This window comes from Chenopodium album, chromosome 9 (genome assembly GCF_948465745.1).
Source record: "Chenopodium album chromosome 9, dcCheAlbu1.1, whole genome shotgun sequence".
Taxonomy (NCBI): Eukaryota; Viridiplantae; Streptophyta; class Magnoliopsida; order Caryophyllales; family Amaranthaceae; genus Chenopodium; species Chenopodium album.
This window is the reverse complement of record NC_137842.1, coordinates 59640355-59660574: the sequence shown is the minus strand read 5'-3', so window position 1 is coordinate 59660574 and position 20220 is coordinate 59640355. Positions and strand designations below refer to the sequence as shown.

The 20220-nt window shown below is 39.6% G+C and overlaps 1 long non-coding RNA gene across 1 annotated transcript; it reads left to right on the top strand.

Moving 5' to 3' along the window:
* Window positions 1-205: 205 nt before the first annotated feature.
* Window positions 206-598, top strand: LOC145559990 (uncharacterized). The gene is made up of 3 exons (XR_014093063.1): window positions 206-242; window positions 325-396; window positions 494-598. It is a non-coding gene; the product is annotated as an uncharacterized LOC145559990 (long non-coding RNA).
* Window positions 599-20220: the final 19622 nt, after the last annotated feature.

Genomic DNA, 20220 nt, shown 5'->3' with positions numbered 1-20220 from the left:
CGGGTACATCTCGAGCCAGTGTTAACTCACCGGGGGAATTGGATGCCAAGGTGGCATCAATTAAGGAACAAGTACGCAACGAGTTAGTTGGTGAATTTAATGCTTGGGCGAAGCTGATGAACTTACCGACTTTGTCGTTCCTCACGAGTACCCCGGTTGACTCATGTTCTGAACCAAAAGGACAAGGAGAAGGTGATAGACATGGAGGAGATGAGATACGTGGTGAAGATGTGTCACCTCAGGTAAAATCAACTGGGTTATTAAAAGTTTTAAAATACCGAGTTAATTGAGATTTTAGGTGCAATGATTGATGTACTGTTGTAGGTTCCTACTCCTACACATGCGGACTCGAGGGAGCTTGAAAATCCAACACCGCATGAATTTCCAGAGTTACAGGTAATTTGTAACCCTCTACCTTAATGAATTTTGTTATATCTATGTTGTTGTAAAAGTCCTACTTAACTATCTTCTTTTTATATATTTACTTGTGTAGGAAGACACCCGGTGTGCACTTCTAGCCCCGGGGCATGCAAATAGTACCGTGTTGAGTTTGGTGGCGTATGGTAGTGCCCAACCGACGACGGGTGCTACGGCGGGGCCACATCATTACTCTGTTGGGATCGATTCAGTGGTTGCGGGGTTCGAAGACATCCCACTACCCGTACCGATAGAGGAGGTTGAGATAACAGCACTTTGGCAAGCTGTAGGTAGATTCGTTGATTGGCCACGTGCATGGGTGAAGTTGATTAATAAGGAGGTAAATTAGCTACTCACTTGACTATTTCATCATTTCATCAAAAAGTAGACATTTTGAGCCGAAATGGCTACTTACTTGCCTTTTTTCTTCATTTCTCAACTTAAAAACTTCTTGCATCTCAAAACAACTCATAATCACATATTTATAAGTGTTTGTCATTTCAAATTACATAAAAATCACCAAGTTCTAAGTTTTTGGGTCAAATTCATAAAAAAAAGCCATTTTGAGCCGAAATGGCTACTCACTTGCCTATTTTCTTCATTTCTCAACTTATAAACTCCTTGCATCTCAAAACAACTCATAATCACATATTTATAAGTGTTTGTCATTTGAAATTACATAAAAATCACCAAGTTCTAAGTTTTTGGGTCAAATTCATAAAAAAAAAGCCATTTTGAGCCGAAATGGCTACTCACTTGCCTATTTTCTTCATTTCTCAACTTATAAACTCCTTGCATCTCAAAACAACTCATAATCACATATTTATAAGTGTTTGTCATTTCAAATTACATAAAAATCACCAAGTTCTAAGTTTTTGGGTCAAATTCATAAAAAAAAGCCATTTTGAGCCGAAATGGCTACTTACTTGCCTTTGTTCTTCATTTCTCAACTTATAAACTCCTTGCATCTCAAAACAACTCATAATCACATATTTATAAGTGTTTGTCATTTCAAATTACATAAAAATCGCCTAGTTTTTCATTTTTTTTTTTTAAAAAAAAATAAGCAACTTCCGCCGCACCGGGAGACCCGAGGGAGCCGCCCCCGCTGCCGGAACAGCAAAGGCAGCCCCAACGAGGCCACAGCAGCCCCGACAGGTGGCTGCCAAGGCTGTAGCAGCCACGGCAGGTGGCTGCCAGACTGCTGCAGCCTCGGCAGCAGCCTGCCTGGGCTGCTGCAGCCTCGACAGGCGGCTGCCATGGCTGCTGCAGCCTCGGCAGGTGCTGCTACAGCCATGGAAGCCGCCTGTCGAGGCAGCAGCAGCCCAGGCAGGCTGCTGCCAAGGCTGCAGCAGACTGGCAGCCACCTGCCGTGGCTGCTACAGCCTTGGCAGCCACCTGTCGGGGCTGCTGTGGCCTCGGCACGGGCTGCCTTCGCTGTTCCGGCAGCGGGGGCGCCTCCCTCGGGTTTCCCGGTGCGGCTGCCGTTGCATTTTTAAAAAAAAAAATATTTAAGCAATTTTCATCATTTCATCAAAAAGTAGCCATTTTGAGCCGAAATGGCTACTTACTTGCCTTTTTTCTTCATTTCTCAACTTAAAAACTTCTTGCATCTCAAAACAACTCATAATCACATATTTATAAGTGTTTGTCATTTCAAATTACATAAAAATCACCAAGTTCTAAGTTTTTGGGTCAAATTCATAAAAAAAAGCCATTTTGAGCCGAAATGGCTACTCACTTGCCTATTTTCTTCATTTCTCAACTTATAAACTCCTTGCATCTCAAAACAACTCATAATCACATATTTATAAGTGTTTGTCATTTCAAATTACATAAAAATCGCCAAGTTCTAAGTTTTTGGGTCAAATTCATAAAAAAAAGACATTTTGAGCCGAAATGGCTACTTACTTGCCTTTTTTCTTCATTTCTCAACTTAAAAACTTCTTGCATCTCAAAACAACTCATAATCACATATTTATAAGTGTTTGTCATTTCAAATTACATAAAAATCACCAAGTTCTAAGTTTTTGGGTCAAATTCATAAAAAAAAGCCATTTTGAGCCGAAATGGCTACTTACTTGCCTTTGTTCTTCATTTCTCAACTTATAAACTCCTTGCATCTCAAAACAACTCATAATCACATATTTATAAGTGTTTGTCATTTCAAATTACATAAAAATCGCCAAGTGCCTATTATAAGTGATTGTGAGTTGAAACTTATTATTTCCCAAACTATTTCAGATTTCCAGTGGAAGCAAAACTTCAAAGAGAAAGAGGGTGGAGAAGCCTAAAAGAATTGATCAACCTAAGAAGAAGCTTAGTGAACAACAGTCCAAGAGTGAACAAGCGTCGAAGTTGCACTCTTCGAAAGGTTCACCCATGCCACCTACTCCAATTGTTGAAGACATTGTTCTTCAATCGCTCTCTACTGACATGACCTTTCTTCACAACCGTGCTTGTTATTTGGTCGATCCCATGGAAGTTGCACTTCCTAAGGCAATGTTCCACTATGATGAGGATGCAATTGCATGGATCAGCAAAGAAGATGTGAAGGAATTTCTGCGTGGTGCAAAGCTTAACATTTCCCTCATTCAAACATTCATGAGGTAACTTCAATGCCTACTTAAAGTTCATACTTTTTTCAAGTTATTCAAATTGATGGTGATTATCCTACATCTGATAAATTAATCAATGTTCATGCACGCAGAGCACTACAGGAGCACTTAACTGACACTGATTCTCCGTGTAAAGTTGGGTGGTTATGCCCCGAGCAGTTATCCACTACTAAAATCATAGGCAACCCCCATGACGTGTTGTACTATGTTGAACAAAGTATAAGGGAATCAACGCGTGCGGGAGACAAGTTCATATTCGCCCCATGTTATAGAGAGTATGACTAACCATGTCAAATTCAATCGATTTGGCCTCATTATATGTTGACTCCTAAATATTAATTACCTTGTCTATTGTGAACTTATGTAGGGAGCATTGGAGCCTCATGGTGATTTGTAATTCCACTAACACAATTTATCACCTTGATTCAGCTCGATCATCGGAGAAGTGGCTCGTGAAGTCTATATTGCAAAAGTAAATATATATAGCAACCTATAGTGATGATTATTGCTAATAATAACTAATTTAGTAATCATACGACTAATCAAATTTGATTGTATTTTTTATACTACAGTGTTATGAAGAAGCTACATTGTCGTGCTCCAAAGGGTCCAACATGGAAGACACCGTTGGTAATTTACATGATATTATTGTGATTATCTTGAAAATCTATGGTAGTAAATATTTGCTCATTTCCTTTGCATGTTTCACTGATGTGATTTGTTTGTCATATGCTAGTGCGCACAACAAGAGAATGGAGTTGATTGTGCTTTGTATGTGATGAGATTCATGCTTGACATTGTGACTAATTGTACGGACACTCAACAGCTTGATGAGGTAAGTCCTAAAATTTCTTGAAATGCTATATTGATGTGATTTCTAGCCTTAGACACCTAATATTATCCAACAATGACATGTTATGAGAAACAAAAAGGCTATTTCACAAGAAAGGTAGAAAATGGGTTGAATAGAAGTCATATGGGCCATATTAGGGCCATTTTGTGATAATATGCTCTTTTGATGTGATTTCTTTCCTTATACACCTATAACTAGATAATATTGACATGTTATGAGATAAATAAAGTTCATTTAATAAGAAATGTAGGAAATGGGCAAAGTAAGGTCATATAGGCCATATTCGGGCCATTTTGGGTAAAAACCGTCATAAACCTTAATAAAATGCTCTCCTATACAATTTTAGGGCTTACACACATACAAATACCCAACATTGACATGTTATGAGAAAGAAATAGTTCATTTGATAAGTAATGTAGAAAATGGGCTATATAGAAGTCGTATAGGTAATATTTGATTAAATACATATTTTTTGCCTAATTAATTATTTTTAAAATAATGTTTTTGTATTTCAAGTTTTGCAAGGTCCAAAAGGATGGTCCGTTGACAATCAAGGAGCTTAATGAAGTTCGTGACATGTTGGCGTCTTTCATCACCTTCAACATGTAAATGGCATGCATTGTAATTGTAAATTATTTATGTTAACTTTTGAACTATATATAACTTATTATTCATTATATATGTGTACTTACTATTATTTGTATATATGTAAGCAACTTTTTTTTTTTTGTATTGCGTTTGGGAATATTTATATCTATATATATATATAATTGAATTCTTGTATCTAATATTATTTTTGTATATAATAATTAATAATATTATTATTAGTTATTATAATAATAAAATTATTAATTATTATATTTAATATAATTGCTGGAATTACAGGGTATTATTATTGCAGGTTTTTTGTAAAAAATATTATTGCACGATGGAAAAAAAAAAAGAAAAAAAATATATATATACAAAAGGCACCGGTTAGGCAGGAACCGGTGCCTAAACTATCCACCACCCAAAAAAAAAATGGCGGGAGAGCAGTATTAGGCACCGGTTAACCGGTGCCTATTCCACCCTATGACACCGGTTAACCGGTGCCTATTAATAACTATGGCACCGGTTTTGAACCGGTGCCAAATATGGGGTTTTTGGCACCCCTCAAATAGGCAGCGGTTCAAACCGGTGCCTTAGACCGGGTTTGAACCGCTGCCTAATGCGTTTTTTCTACTAGTGAAAGGAAAGAAGAACGTCAATCCTTCTTCCTCCAAAATCGCCTACTCGAATAATGTTAGCGCCTTTAATCTGGGAGAAGTCCTCGCCATGAACAATCAAGGACAAAAGAAACCGTTTAGGAGAAACTTCACTCCTATTGGCATGAGTTATGACACCGCGTTTGATCGGCTAAACGCAAAAGGTCTTATAACTCCCATTGGACCATTTGGAGATCCACCAGTCGAGAAGAGGTCGTCTAATTGGAACCCCAATGCACATTGCAAATATCATCAAGGTAGGGGCCATTCTACTGAAAGTTGTTGGAAGCTTAAGGAAGCTATACAAGACCTAATTGACAGTAATAAGCTGCCGTTGCCTCCTGCCAGTAAGAAACCGAGTATTGACAATGCACCTCTAGCTCACACATTGGCTATCTCCGATGAAAAAGGCGAAGTTGACCCTTCATCTCTCATTAAGCCTGTCAAAGAAACCAATGTCGAAGAGGAAGAAGAAGAGACCTTTTTTGATGTCGAAGATAATCTTCCAGAACCAGCAAATGAGGTAGAGATACGAATACTCACACTGTATCTGAGGGAGACATCGCAACTGTTACATGAAAATCTCAAAATTTTGAATGAACTTCACAAGGAATATGATGAAGAACCTAAGAAAGAATCCGCACCAGTAAAAACGACTTATAAGGCAAAATACTTTCCCTTACAAGTCACCGAAAGACCCAAGAAGAGCAATAAAGTTTATACTCCAATTGGGATCCCGTATGCACAAATGTTTAAAATGCTCTCATAGAGTGGAAAGGTCAAACCTCTCGAACCGAGACCATTTGAATCATTAAAAAGAACAGATAGATATTACTGTCAATACCATCAGTCAGGAGGACACACCCTAGAAAACTGCTTCAAATTCAAGGATTTGGTGCAGAAAATGATTGATAGAAAGGAATTAGTCCAAGTTCAACAAGAAGAGGATATAAATGTTAATGGAGTATGGGACAGTGGCGAAGAAGATGTCTATCTAAAAGACATATTAGGACATTCACCTTCTGTATCATACACCACGGACGACATTTGGGCTGAAGAAGATTCATCAATAGACGTCCTCATAAGATCCGGGAGAATACAACCTCCCGTTTCAACACAACCTATGCCTACTGTACAACAAGTTCCCATACCTATCATCGAAGACAATGACATCATTAAACAATTCAGGAAGACAAAAGTTGAGATGAATGTATGGAAGCTTCTGGCAACATCTCGAGAACATAGGTTGGCTGTGATGAATGCCTTGGATAAAATTGGGATAGATTCTGACACCACTCCTGAGGGACTAGCTAACTTCCTCACGAGTGATCTCCCTAGTCCAATTAATCTAATCACTTTCTCTGATAAAGATTTACCCCCGGAAGGTCACAAACACTACAAGGCGTTAAACCTCACAGTAGTCTGCAAAAGAATGAATGTTCCCATGACTCTTGTAGACAATGGATCGGCTATTAATGTCTGTCCACTTAGGACTGCGAGGATGCTCGGCATAAAGGATGAGGATTTAACTCCGTCCACACAAGGAATAAGAGCCTACGATAATACTCGACGTCAAGCTCTTGGCAAAATAACTCTAAATGTGACGGCAGGAGCAATAGAACACGCTACTACTTTTCAAGTGGTAGACATCAAAGCCTCATTCAATCTGTTGTTAGGATGCCCTTGGCTCCATGATCTAAAGGTCGTCCCTTCATCTCTCCACCAACAAGTGAAAGCCATAGTTGGAGGAATACCCATCACTATTGATGCTTCGCCAATGAGGATCAAATCGATAGAGAATCCAATCATCAACGTGGAGCATGACGAAGATGATGAAGACCTATGGGGCTTTAACGAAGAAGTCTCCTTAATACAAGAGGATGAAAGGACATCTCTTTACCACGACCCCCATTCCAACATGATTATCAACATTATGCTAAAGAAACAAGGACACTTCCCTGGGATGACCTTAGGAAAGAAGAAGGGGATAGCAAAATCGATAGAGTCACCTGGCCTCCCTAAGCTAGATAATTTCGGACTTGGTTTCGAACCGACTCGGAAAGATCTCAAGCGAGCCCAGGACAAGTTGAAAGCACGTAGGGACACTCGCATTCAAAAAAAAGCAATTCCAATGGATCAGTACCCTCTTACACTTAATGGACAGTTTATAAAAGAAGGAGAGGACTATCCATGCCATGAATTTCCCGAACCATTTGTTGTAAATGGCATACGACAACCAGGATTCGAGATTTTCTTGGATTGCTACTTCATTGACGAAATCCCAACTCCCGTCCATAAGGAGAAAGCACCCCCATGCTTTGACTTCAACGTCATGGGATTACTGTTTGGGCGAGAAAAGATTGAGCCACTTTATGAGGAAGATAACTCCTCACTCATTCAAACGGTCCTACAAAGTGAAAACTTTGACCCCTCAAAGCTAATTACTCCATCCGAAGGATTATTGCAAGGGTGGCGCAAGACTATCAAGGTGACCACTCTGAGTGGAAGGAAGATATCGATCACGACAGGACAAGGGCCAATGTTTGAAGAATCGTCAGAGTCTGAGTCAGAGTCTTTCCCCATAGAATCTTCTGGGTCTTTAGCTATAACACCTCCCCTTCTTATTTCTTCTCCTAGGATAGTTAATGATCCAGTCCCTAAGAACATATCACTCTTTGATGTAATGATCTCAGAGTATAATAACATCGCTCATTCTTCTTACTTCTCGTGTTCTTCTCTAACCCAAGATGATGAACTTTGCTTAGCTAACGATGAAAAAGATAAAGAAATTATTAAAGCAATGGAAACACTTGAAAAGAAAACACCAGTAATTGAAGAGACTGAAACAGTTGACATCTCAAATGATTCAACTCATAAAAGAGAAGTTAAAATCGGACTAACATTGAATAAACAAGAAAGAACCGATTTAAGTAACTTGCTTAAAGAATTCATCGATGTATTTGCTTGGTCATATGAAGATATGCCAGACATTAACAGAGAAATAGCTCAACACACTATACCATTAATACTAGGAATGAAACCTGTAAAACAAAAGTTACGTCGAATGAAACCCGACGTAGCACTTAAAATAAAAGAAGAAGTTCAAAAACAAATAACTGCAGGTTTCATCAAGGTATCCAAATACCCCGAATGGGTCGCCAACGTCGTCCCAGTTCCAAAGAAAGACGGAAGGGTAAGGATGTGTGTCGACTATCGGGATCTAAATAAGGTAAGTCCAAAGGACGACTTCCCTTTGCCACACATCGATATTCTGGTAGACAACACGGCAAATCACGCGCTTCTCTCATTCATGGACGGATAAGCCGGGTACAATCAGATTCTCATGGCGGAAGAAGACATGGAGAAGACAACTTTTATCACACCATGGGGCACTTACTGTTACACGGTAATGCCATTTGGATTGAAAAACGCAGGTGCTACTTACCAACGTGCAGCAACTGCCTTGCTCCATGACATGATGCACAAAGAAGTTGAAGTATATGTCGACGACATGATTGTGAAATCAAAAGACCGTCCAGGCCATCAAGTAGCCTTAAGGAAATTTTTCGAAAGGTTAAGAAAATACAATATGAGGTTGAATCCATCAAAATGTGCTTTTGGAGTCACCTCAAGCAAGCTCTTGGGGTACGTCATAAGCTCTAGAGGAATCGAGATAGATCCAACCAAGATTAAAGCAATCATGTCAATGCCACCGCCCAAGACTGAGAAACAGATTCGAGGATTCATTGGCCGGTTGCAATATATAAGTAGGTTCATATCCAAACTGACAACGATATGTGAACCAATCTTCAAAAAGCTCAAGAAGAATGTACCAGTAATATGGGATGACGAGTGTCAAAAAGCCTTTGACCGGATCAAAGCCTATCTCGCAAATCCTCCCGTATTAGCGCCAGCACTTCCCGGAATACCTCTTAGGTTATATTTGACGGTTACCAAGGAGACAATGGGAGCCATGCTAGCACAAGAGGTAGAAAACAAAGAGAATGCAATCTATTACTTAAGTAAGAAGATGCTCGAATACGAAACACGCTATACACCACTCGAGAAATTGTGCCTCGCTTTGGTGTGGGCCACAACTAAGTTGAGACATTACATGTTGGTGCATACTGTTTTCGTGGTATCTCGATTGGATCCACTCAAATACTTATTCGAGAAATAAACGCTCAATTGACGTATTTCAAGATGGATAGTCAACTTAGCCCAGTTCGATGTGCGGTTTATGCCACAAAAAGCTATTAAAGGATCTGTGGTGTCAGACTTTCTGGCAGATTTTCCAATAGAAGACTCGACACCAATACAGGACAACGAATTTCCAGATGAAGATTTGATGGTCACCGAAGATGATACTTGGACCTTGTATTTCGACGGAGCCTCAAACCAAAAAGGATGTGGTGTCGGAGTGCTACTAGTATCCCCTAAGGAAGAACACGTCCCAATCTCAATAAAGCTTGATTTCGACGTTACCAACAATGATGCTGAATATGAAGCATGTGTGGTAGGCCTTGAAACAGCTCTGGCATTGGGAGTAAAGAAGTTAAGGATATTCGGAGATTCCTCTCTAATCATCAATCAAATATCTAAAAGGTGGAAAGTAAGGAGTGAAAGCCTAGCCCCGTACCAAACTTATCTGGAAACTCTTACCGATCAGTTAGAAAAGGTGGAATACACATATCTACCTAGAGAAGAAAATCAATTTGCTGATGCCTTGGCAAGATTAGCCTCAATGGTTAGGATTCCCACGGATATCAAGCAAATGCCTCTAACTATCGAAAAAAGGCACAAACCAGCATATATACAGGCTATAGAAGACGACGACCCAGTCCAAGACGAAGATGAAGAACAAGAAGAAGAACCATGGTACACAGACATTCTCAACTATGTCACCAATGGAGAATACCCTCCTCATGCTGATAAAAGAGCAAAACGAGCCTTGAGACTTTTGGCTTCTCAATACGTACTCATAGACAATGAGCTACATAAAAGGGTACCTAAAGGTCGAGCCCTCCTATGTGTAGGGAAGGTGGATGCACAAAGAATAATGAGAATGGTCCACGAAGGAATCTGTGGAACTCATATAAATGGCAAAATGTTAGTCCAGAAAATAATGCGAGAAGGATATTATTAGACTACCATGAATAGAGACTGCCATCAATATGTGAAAAGATGCCCTAAGTGTCAAATTTATGCCAATTTACAACACGTTCCCCCATCTTTGCTCTACACCTACACATCACCATGGCCATTCTCTACATGGGGAATTGACATAATTGGCAAGATCGCTCCTCCAGGGACAGGAGGCCATGAATTTGTTCTAGTAGCGATTGATTACTTTACAAAGTGGGTTGAAGCACAATCATATGCTAAACTCACCGCAAAACATGTAGCACTCTTTATCGAAAGAAATATCATTTGTCGATATGGAGTCCCACGTGAAATGATAAGTGACAATGGAACTCACTTTCAAGCCGAATGTGAAGAATTGCTACATAAATATGGTATCCAACATCATCATTCGTCCCCTTATAGACCTCAAGCAAACGGAGCAGTCGAGGCAACTAATAAGAATTTAAAGATTATCATCGAGAAAATGACAGAAAATTAAAAGGATTGGCCTGACAAACTTCACTTTGCATTGTGGGGTTATCGCACGTCAATCCGTACGTCAACAGGAAATACACCATTTTCTTTGGTATATGGAATGGATGCCGTACAACCTGTCGAACTAGAAATACCATCTCTACGTATTGCGCTAGAGAGTAAACTCGATGAAGTCGAATGGACTAAGGCACGATATGAAGAATTGATCCTACTCGACGAAAAACAACTAGAAGCTCTACATCACACTCAATGCTATCAAACTCGTATGGCTAGACATTTTAATAAGAAGGTCAAGACAAGAAATATCAAAATAGGAGATTTGGTATTAAAAGCGCTAAGGAAAAATGTTTTAGATCCAAGGGGAAAGTTTAGACCTAATTGGTCTGGCCCCTACATTGTCAAAACAATCCTGTCAGGTGGTGCAGCAAAATTAACTGACATGGATGGCAATGAATTCTCAAACATGACCAATCTTGACCAACTTAAAAAATACTACCCATAATTACTTGAGTAGGACACTCAAGAGAGCTACGTTCGGCCTGATTCCTTAGGAAAGGATACGTAGGCAACTCATTACGGGTGCGGCCACTTTATTTTTCGACATCTCCGCGTTCAAGAATCAACAAAAAGTCAACAAAAGTCAGAAAAGCAACTGGCGTCACAGAACATAGTCTGGCGCCAGCCAAAAGCCATTAGCGCCAGACGATGGAATTGGCGCCTGGCGCCAGACCTCAATAGCTGGCGCCAATCTGCAATTACTGACGCCAATTCAGTCATAAAATCTGGGCGAATTTTGGTGTTTTTTCGGAAAATTTTCGACTTCCGTACTCGAAAGATTTCCGAAAATTAAATTTTTTTTTTTTCGATTTTTCATTGCTTTAATAAAATAAATTTAAAGTAACAATTTAATTGAAAGCTGAAATTTCATTAATGAAATAAAATTGCATTGTCAATGGAATTTAAATAAGGCTGAAATAAATTAACTTTAAATAAAAATTAAGAATCTAATAAATCTAAAGCTAAGCAATGGTCTAGTCTTTCTTCTCCTTCTTTGCTCTTTTCCAATTCTTTTCCGTTTCCTCCTCTTCATCCATTACTTTAGCTAGTAGGCATCCTTTAGAGGACCTACATTCAATTTTAGAATAGATTGTTTCTCCTTCAGCTAGCACACCATGCTTCTTTTCCACCCAAGCCTTCTTGTCTGTAGCTTTCCTTTTCCCCTTGTCTTTAGTAGTATTCTTCTTCTTAGGCATTATAGGTGTTTTGAACTCAATTCTTGCACCTAAGCGTTCCTTGGCCGGTGTCACCCTGTCACCTAGACGATTCTTCACATCGGTTCTACCCTGATTAATTGAAGACTTCTTCAACAACCACTTCTTTACATCATTAGGTAAAGAAGGGGGAACCTTTTGGGTAATCACTTCCCATAAAGGTCTAGCGCTCCAGTAAGTGTCAAATTTATCTACTTCTTGAGATATGGGATACTCATAGGGAGGACGAAGATCCCCGGAAGGAATATTTTGAAGCAAGCCATATTGTCTCTTTACTCTGCAGCGGTAATAATATGTCATGCGAGACAAGCTTGGAAGACGGCAGAAAGGTTGCTTGTTAACACCAACCATCCTTTTTATTTTCCACCATGGGATGACCCACTTGATAGCGAAATCACGTGATTCAAAGACTTTCTTCCACCCATGGCGCCCAATTTTAGGGATGCGCTTCTTTCTTCTCACAAAGCAAGTGGGCGTATAACTTTCAATGTCGTCCGGAGAGCTAATTAATCCTAGCCTCTCCATTAGCCACATCTGTAAAAAAAAAAATCCAATGCAAATAAATTAATATTACAACACAAAAATATGTGTTTTGATTTCTGCAATTAAAAATATTATTTTTCTACCTGTAATAAAATTGGAGAACCGCAAAGAGGTGCTTTTGGGTCCCTTTTCAACTCATCTAGACTAATCATAGTCTCTCCAACTATCAATGGCATTGGATTTCTCCCTGATTCAATTTGTTCTAGCACAGTGGTCATAATCGATTGACCCTCGTTAATTTTACCACTACTAAGACAATATTGATTAAGCATGCAGAATAAAAACGCCCTTCTTCTATATATGTGAAAAGATGCAGAAAGCGGTTTATCAAAATAATAGCGTGTGAATTCTTTTAAGTTCACGACATTGCCATCTACTATTTTTGTTAAACCCCTTTCCTTCAAGTTAAAGAAGCGCTCGAAATCCTTATAGTAATATGCATCTACTCTAGGGATTACTACCAGGTCTATTGCAGGGAAGCCTAAAATAACACCAAATTCCTCTGGCAAAGGGCTAATTTCATCATACCCTATTCTAAAACAATGTGTATCAATGTTCCAATATTCTAAAGCGGTATGCATGAAGTCTATGTCCAGATCTACCCCTTTAACACCATAAATTCCCCCCAAGTGAAATAAATCCAATTCTTTTCTTTCTCTAGCATTAAGAGATCGACACCATTCATGAGAATATTGGGTGAAGGTTTTAGTGGCTAAAGACATGATTATTTATTTATTTTTTTTCTAAAGAGAAGAATAATTTGTTCGCTGGAATTATGTGAAGAATCGGCTGAGCAGGGGGCTATTTATGCACAAACTACGAGGAATTTCAATCTGAATGAAATACGGAGTCAGCGTCAATTGGCGTCACACACCCGAAATTGGCGTCACCCATCTGCTATTGGCGCCACACGCTAGAAATAGCGCCTGGCGCCATGCGCCACAGGCTGGCGCCAGCTGGCGCCAGGTCAGCAGGACAGCCGCGCGTGCTCAGTTCGCGTTTTGATATTAAATTGGAGTCGGTTAATGACTTTACGGCCCCGTTTTAATTTCTTCTAAATATTTTTCTATCCTTTTATTAATTAATTAAATATAGCAATTATTTTTAGTTAATTTTTTTTTTTTTTTTTTATTTTTTTATTTTTTGAATTTTATATTAAAATTCAAAAATCAGCTTTTTTCTCCGTTTTATTTTTCTTTTTGGGGGAGAGAGTCGGATAATACCCACCATCAATAATAAAAATGACGGAATTTTTGCGCAAAGTTATTATCACATTTGCACACACTAACATACACTAACATAATAATAGATAAATTCACAATAACAATAAAGTACAAGTGTCTAAATAACAAATTAAAGGCAAAGTTCTATAAAAAGTCAAAATAAAATACATATACAGAAATGAACTACGGCGCCGGAGGACGTAGGCCCATCATGCCATAAAACTGCGCCGTCCGAGGAGTCACCTCTCCACCAGCTCCGGCCTCAGCACCAGCTCCAGTCTCCGTAGGAGGAGGGAAATTCAAAACAGGACCGCTCCAGCCAAGGTCAACCTGAGGCTGAGACCGCGGAGGTTGCTGCGATGACGAGCCAACCTCGTACATCCCACCACCTCTGAAAGCCGAGGTAGCCTCTCCTACCGGTGCAGCAGGAGCACCCTCAGAAGAAGACCCTGAGCCCTCAGCAACATCGGCTCGAGCAGCCTCAGAACGACCACCTCTACCTCCTGACGAAGTGCGACGACGTCTCGAGCTAGACCTCGCCGGCTCTCTCCGCCCCTCAGGCCTCGTACGGGTGTGAGAAGCAATCTGCTGACCCTGCAAAAAGAATTAAATCAGAAGCAAGGTAAAAAACTGAAGTCATAATGCAGATATAATAAGTAAAGAAAAGTTACCTCTCGGACAGCGTCGTCTCGACGACAGGTAGCCGCGTTCCTCATCCGGACGAGTTGGCTCCGGAAGGCATCTATGCATCGTGCCATAGCCGAAACCACCTCGCGTGAGAACTGTCAAGGAAAGTTAAATTAGTAAAAGTGCATGATAACTGAATACAAGACTCTGAAGTAAAACTATGCTTACCCTAGTCTGGTGACGAGGAATCGACCGCTCCACGAAGCGCTCACCCTCAGGAGCCGGAGAAATCATCTCCTCGATCGGCCCGTACATCCCTGGTAGTGGATGGACATACGGGGTGGCACAAACTCAGTGGGGCCATCCTGATAAAACAGAAAGAAATCAGCAAGGTATTACTTGGGGGCTACTCATTGAAAAATAAAAAGTTAAGAATCTTACCCTCACATCCTCGGCCGGCACGGGGGCTGGAGCCAACAAAGGAAGTAGCTCCTCAGCATAACTCCGCCCAAGGATCACATGGGACCGCCAGAGGGAACCAGACTCCTCAGCCATGCTCGACAACTCTCTCTCGTCGAACATGTGACGTGGTGGAGGAGCAGGAACAATAAAAATATCGGAAGAGTGTTGTCTAGCAACTCTCTCTCCTAAGTACGCAACCGCTCCATAGGTCCCCAGAAAGTAGCGGCGCTCAGCAGAGTACTGTACGGCTAATCCAGGGACTGTCCAACCACCCCATGGTCGGTATACTACCTCAGGTCCCTATAAAAATACCAATCGAGTAAGAACATGTCTAAAACGTCGCAGAAGAGCAAGATAAACACTAAAAGTCGTACCGAGATGATCCGACTCCGGACACGTGCAGTAGACAGGTCCACATGGTGGCCTCCCCAAGAGGCGCTCACCAGATACCCCCTCGGCGATGGTCTCGCCGGCGCAATGGAAGGAAAGTACTCATAGAACCAGATCTACAAAAAAAGTTAAAGCATGAGTAAATGTTGCCTAACATATAGGGCTAAACTTTATAGGGAATAATGTTTACCTCTACGAATTTCCAGAAAGCACCGACATACAGGTTCAAGAGCAAAGAGCACCGACATAAAGGCTCAAGAGCAGAAAGCACCGACATACAGGTTCAAGAGCAAAGAGCACCGACATATAGGTTCAAAAGCAAAAGAGCGTCGACGTACAGGCATAGCAAAGGCAAGTTCAGGCGAACTTTTAAAGATCGACATGCGTGGATCTTCGGTATTTTCCTTTGGGAGCTTATCGCATCAAATGAGGATGACTTCAAGAGAAGATGTCTTCGACATCATTCCCTAGCTTGCGGAAAGTTGTCACAAACAACTTAAGGTAATTTCGGGCGAAATTGTCTTCGATCATAGTTCCTGAGGCATGGAAGATGATCATAATGCGGATAAGAATTATTTCAAGAGAAATAATTTTCGATGATGTTCCCTTGGACGTGGAAAATTATCATAGCGGAGAGGATAGTTTCAGGCGAAGCAATCTTCTAATTTGGAAGCAGTTACAAGGCGTAGCGGTTTTCGAGCGAGATGGCATTCTCTAGCTTGCAGGAGGTCGTCAAAACAACAGCAACAACATACAGCAACAATCGGTTACTTTCAGAGACGTGTGCTCGACGGTGCAAGATACGCGTTTCTTAACTCTTTTATCTGTTTTAACTAATGCTAGTTTTGCAGGTATCGGCGTTACAAGATTGATTTAGGATCGCCAAAAGTTCTGAATCATTCTCCGTCCCTATCGATACTTTGACTTTCGTTTTCGAAACTTGCGTTTCTCCAAACTCAGTCAAAGTGGGGGCTTCTGTAGACACCCAAATGTGTCTCCCCAAAACCAAACCCAGTGATGAGTGCCTTTCACGTCGAATCATAATCGAATGAAACGAAAGTGTGGAAAGGTCTAGTGTTGCGGAAAGTTTTTATTTCTTTTCTTTTCTCTTCTCTCTGTTTTTGAAAACTTTATTTTAAGAAAACAGCCAATCCAGTTTGGTTGGTCCATGATATGGGTCCAATAGTGGTGTAGTTGGATGGGGTTTGCAAAGACCTTTCCAACGATATATTATAAGCCCAATTCCGATGAATATTGAGGAATTTATGGTCAATTTACTAAACTGGGCCCGGTTTGAGCTTTAAGTACGGCCCAATGATCTAGGGGAGGGCCTAATATGATTTATCATTCCTAATGTAATTAGGAATGGTTTTGGTCTTCTAGAACATTCTAGAAGGTTTTTATCATTCTTAATTCAATTAGGATTCTTTAGAGTTTTAATTAGATCAAATAGCATTTTCGACTGAAATTATATTATTTTATCTTCCAGTACGGGAAATTTATCAGATTTTCGAAAACGCGTTGAATTCCAATTTGGCGTCCAACCCCAGGCCTTGGCGCCTGGAATCAGGATTGGCGCCAGACGCCAGCATTGGCGCCTGGCGCTAGCCACTGGTCCTGGCGCCAATGAGCCAGGGCTGGCGCCAAGGTAGTTTTGTGGTCTTTAGACTCTGTTTTGATAAATTATCTTTTTTGGATGATTTTCTCTATAAATATCGTATCAAAAACTCCGTTTTGATTCATCATCAACCATTCATCTACAATTATCATTCATCAACAATCACTTTATGAATTACCAATAATCAACTCTTTTCATTAACAAATCGTTCACCAATTATTTTCATCATCTTCATCTCTTTCGTCATTAGTTCTTTCATGAATTCTTTAATACTTTGCCTTTTAATACAAAATTCCGCATTCACAAGATCTTGATACACCTAGCCATATTCGAAGTTGCCTTCGCCCTAGACGTGAAAGGTTTTAATTTCTGAGGGTTTGGTCCCAAATCTCTATTTCAATTATTTAATTTAATTGCTTTGTTTATTATTTTCCTTGAAGTTACTAACGTGTGTATTTTGTTATTAGAAAGAGGTACGAGGCATCCAAGTAAGTACTTTAATTGATTAATTGATGTTATGATGTAGAAATCATGTTTACATTGTTATTATAGTATCATGTCTAAGGTATTTTTAATATTAAATATGATTGCTATGATGCCTTTTATTTTCTTCCTAATATTTATGATTGTTAGTATCATGTTAGGGTTAAAGATTTGATTTTTATTGCTTAGTGACATGCTAGGATTTGTTATTAATCTTGTTAGTATCATGCCTAGGATCTTGCTATTTTTATTATGCCTTAATATTAACATTAACATGATAATTATTATAATTGTTATTATTTGTGATTATTATTTTGATGATGATTATTTTATTCATGATAATTATTATTTATGATTATTATTGTTGCTTGATGATTTATTTATTTATTGCTTGATCACCTTTATTGCATGTTAAAGGGAAATTGATACTTGTAATCACGCTTAATAAGATAATTAATAATCTTGTTAGGATTAATTATGATTATAATTTCAAGTGATCGCCAATAATGATTTATTTGTGCATTAAATTCAACCAACATAGATTAAACAGGTTTAGGGTTAATCCTATTGATTGTATGTTAGTCAGAAAGCGCACATGAATACGAGCAGAATAAAGTAGAGGCCTATTATTAGGGCAGGTTCAATCTCTTTTAGGTTGGATTTGTACCATCATCCCCGGACCCTTATTTGGTTCATGACCTTATGGAGTTGACGATCTCTTGGATCGTTAAGGGGTGTAACCTTCACCTCGTGATGGTTTACAAGTTCCTTAAAAACTTGTTGGCGACTCTTTTGCTCTATCTTCTTCCCTTTTGGACGCCATCGTACTTGTTCTTCCCCGGAAAATGAGGGGTGTATGATCACAGTGGGGTTCAAGCTAGTGGGATTTTAAAGGCTTGAAACTATTCCCCACAGCGGGTCTTGTGTTTTTGGGCCTTATCAGCTTTGACTTAAATCCTGTTTTTACTTGTTTTTTGTTACTCTGTATTCACAATGCTGCTATATCGGCATATTCCCTTTTTTGTGGTGATGCCTGTCGATTATTATTTTGAAAGTTTTTCTTATGTCATGAACTTCTACATTTGGCTTATCATCCTTTAATTACTTTATCAGCTATTATTTTTCTTTTCTTTCTTCCCTCTTTTTTTTTTTTTTTTACTTTAAATGGCGATATTATTATTATTATTATTATATATTTTATTTTTTTTTACATATACGCTCCACCGTCTTTCGACCGCCAAATTTTACTATCGACTTTATTAACTATCGGCAATTTCGTCACAGCTGAAGGAAAACTGTACTTAAAAATAATTAATTATCGGCAATTTCGTCACAGCTGAAGGAAAACTGTACTTAAAAATAATTAAAATAATTAATACATAGATGCCATATCCATTTTATCCCCACAGTGTATATGGTTAAGAAGTAACTATATACACTTGTTGCTGGTTCATTGCATAGCCCTGATCACTTACTGCGCTATACTTATAGCCAGTGAAGTATCCTCTCGGCGATCGCATTCAAAGCTACGCTTCAACTGAGCATATACTTGAACCGATTTAACCGGTATTATACATTGAACCAACAACCTCGCGAATCAATGGTCATAACTGATCAGGTTATAAGGTCATTGATTTCACGGAAGTGGTTTTTAGCTGTCCATCCTACATAACGATGTTACTGTTAAGTAGAGGATGCCTATATCAAGAAAATTTTCCTTTGAAACTACTTGTATTTATTGTTTCCGAACACTTAAAATTACTTATATTTCCAAATACAACATTTTATTCAAAATATTTCTTTAGTACAGCTGTGTTCCAAACATTCTTCAACGGCTTTCCATCCATTCCTTCTAGGTAATATGAACCCTGCATTACCATATCTCTAATACGATAAGGTCCTTCCCAATTTGCCGTTAACTTTTCATCTTCATTCCCTTTCCCGATTGCAGCTGTTCTTCGTAGTACAAGATCCCCTACAGCGAGAGGTCGGTGATTGACACGCTTGTTGTAAGCCTTTGCCATTCTGTTCTTATAAGCCGCCGATCTAATCGCCGCTTTTTCACGTACTTCTGGTAGGAAATCCAGCTGCTGCCGTAATAAAAGATCGTTTTGCTCTTTGCAATAGTGCTGAACTCTAAATGTCGGCAATCCTACTTCTGCCGGCACTACTGCTTCCGTTCCAAAAACCAATGTAAAAGGTGATTCACCTGTCGCTTCCTTGGCCGTTGTTCTGTCAGCCCACAATATTTCTAGGACCAAGTCAGCCCATAACCCTTTTGCATCTTCTATCTTTTTCTTAATTGTCGTTATTATTTGCTTGTTAGCTGCTTCCGCCTGTCCATTCGATTGCGGATGGCACACTGCTGCATACGCAAATTTAACCTTGTACATTGTCAGGAGTTCTTTTATCGGCTTACAATCAAATTGAGATCCATGGTCGAAGACCATTGCCATCGGCAACCCAAACCTTGTGAAAATATTTTTCCAAATGTACTTTTTCACTTCTGCTGTTGTTATCTTTGCTACCGGCTCTGCTTCAATCCATTTTGTAAAATAGTCGACAGCTACTATTAAAAAATTTCTGCTGCCTGTTGCTGATGGAAATGGCCCTACTATATCCATCCCCCATTGCGCGAAAGGAACTGGATTCAATATCGGCGTCAAATCATTTGGGAGGAGGCTGATAACTGGGGCAAACTTCTGACATTTCTCACACGCTTTCACATATCGAACTGCGTCTTCATTCATGGTCGGCCAGTAGTAACCTCTTCTCATTGCTTCCCTTGATAAAACTCTCGCCCCAAGGTGATTACCACATGTACCTTCGTGTATTTCTTCAATCAACCTTTT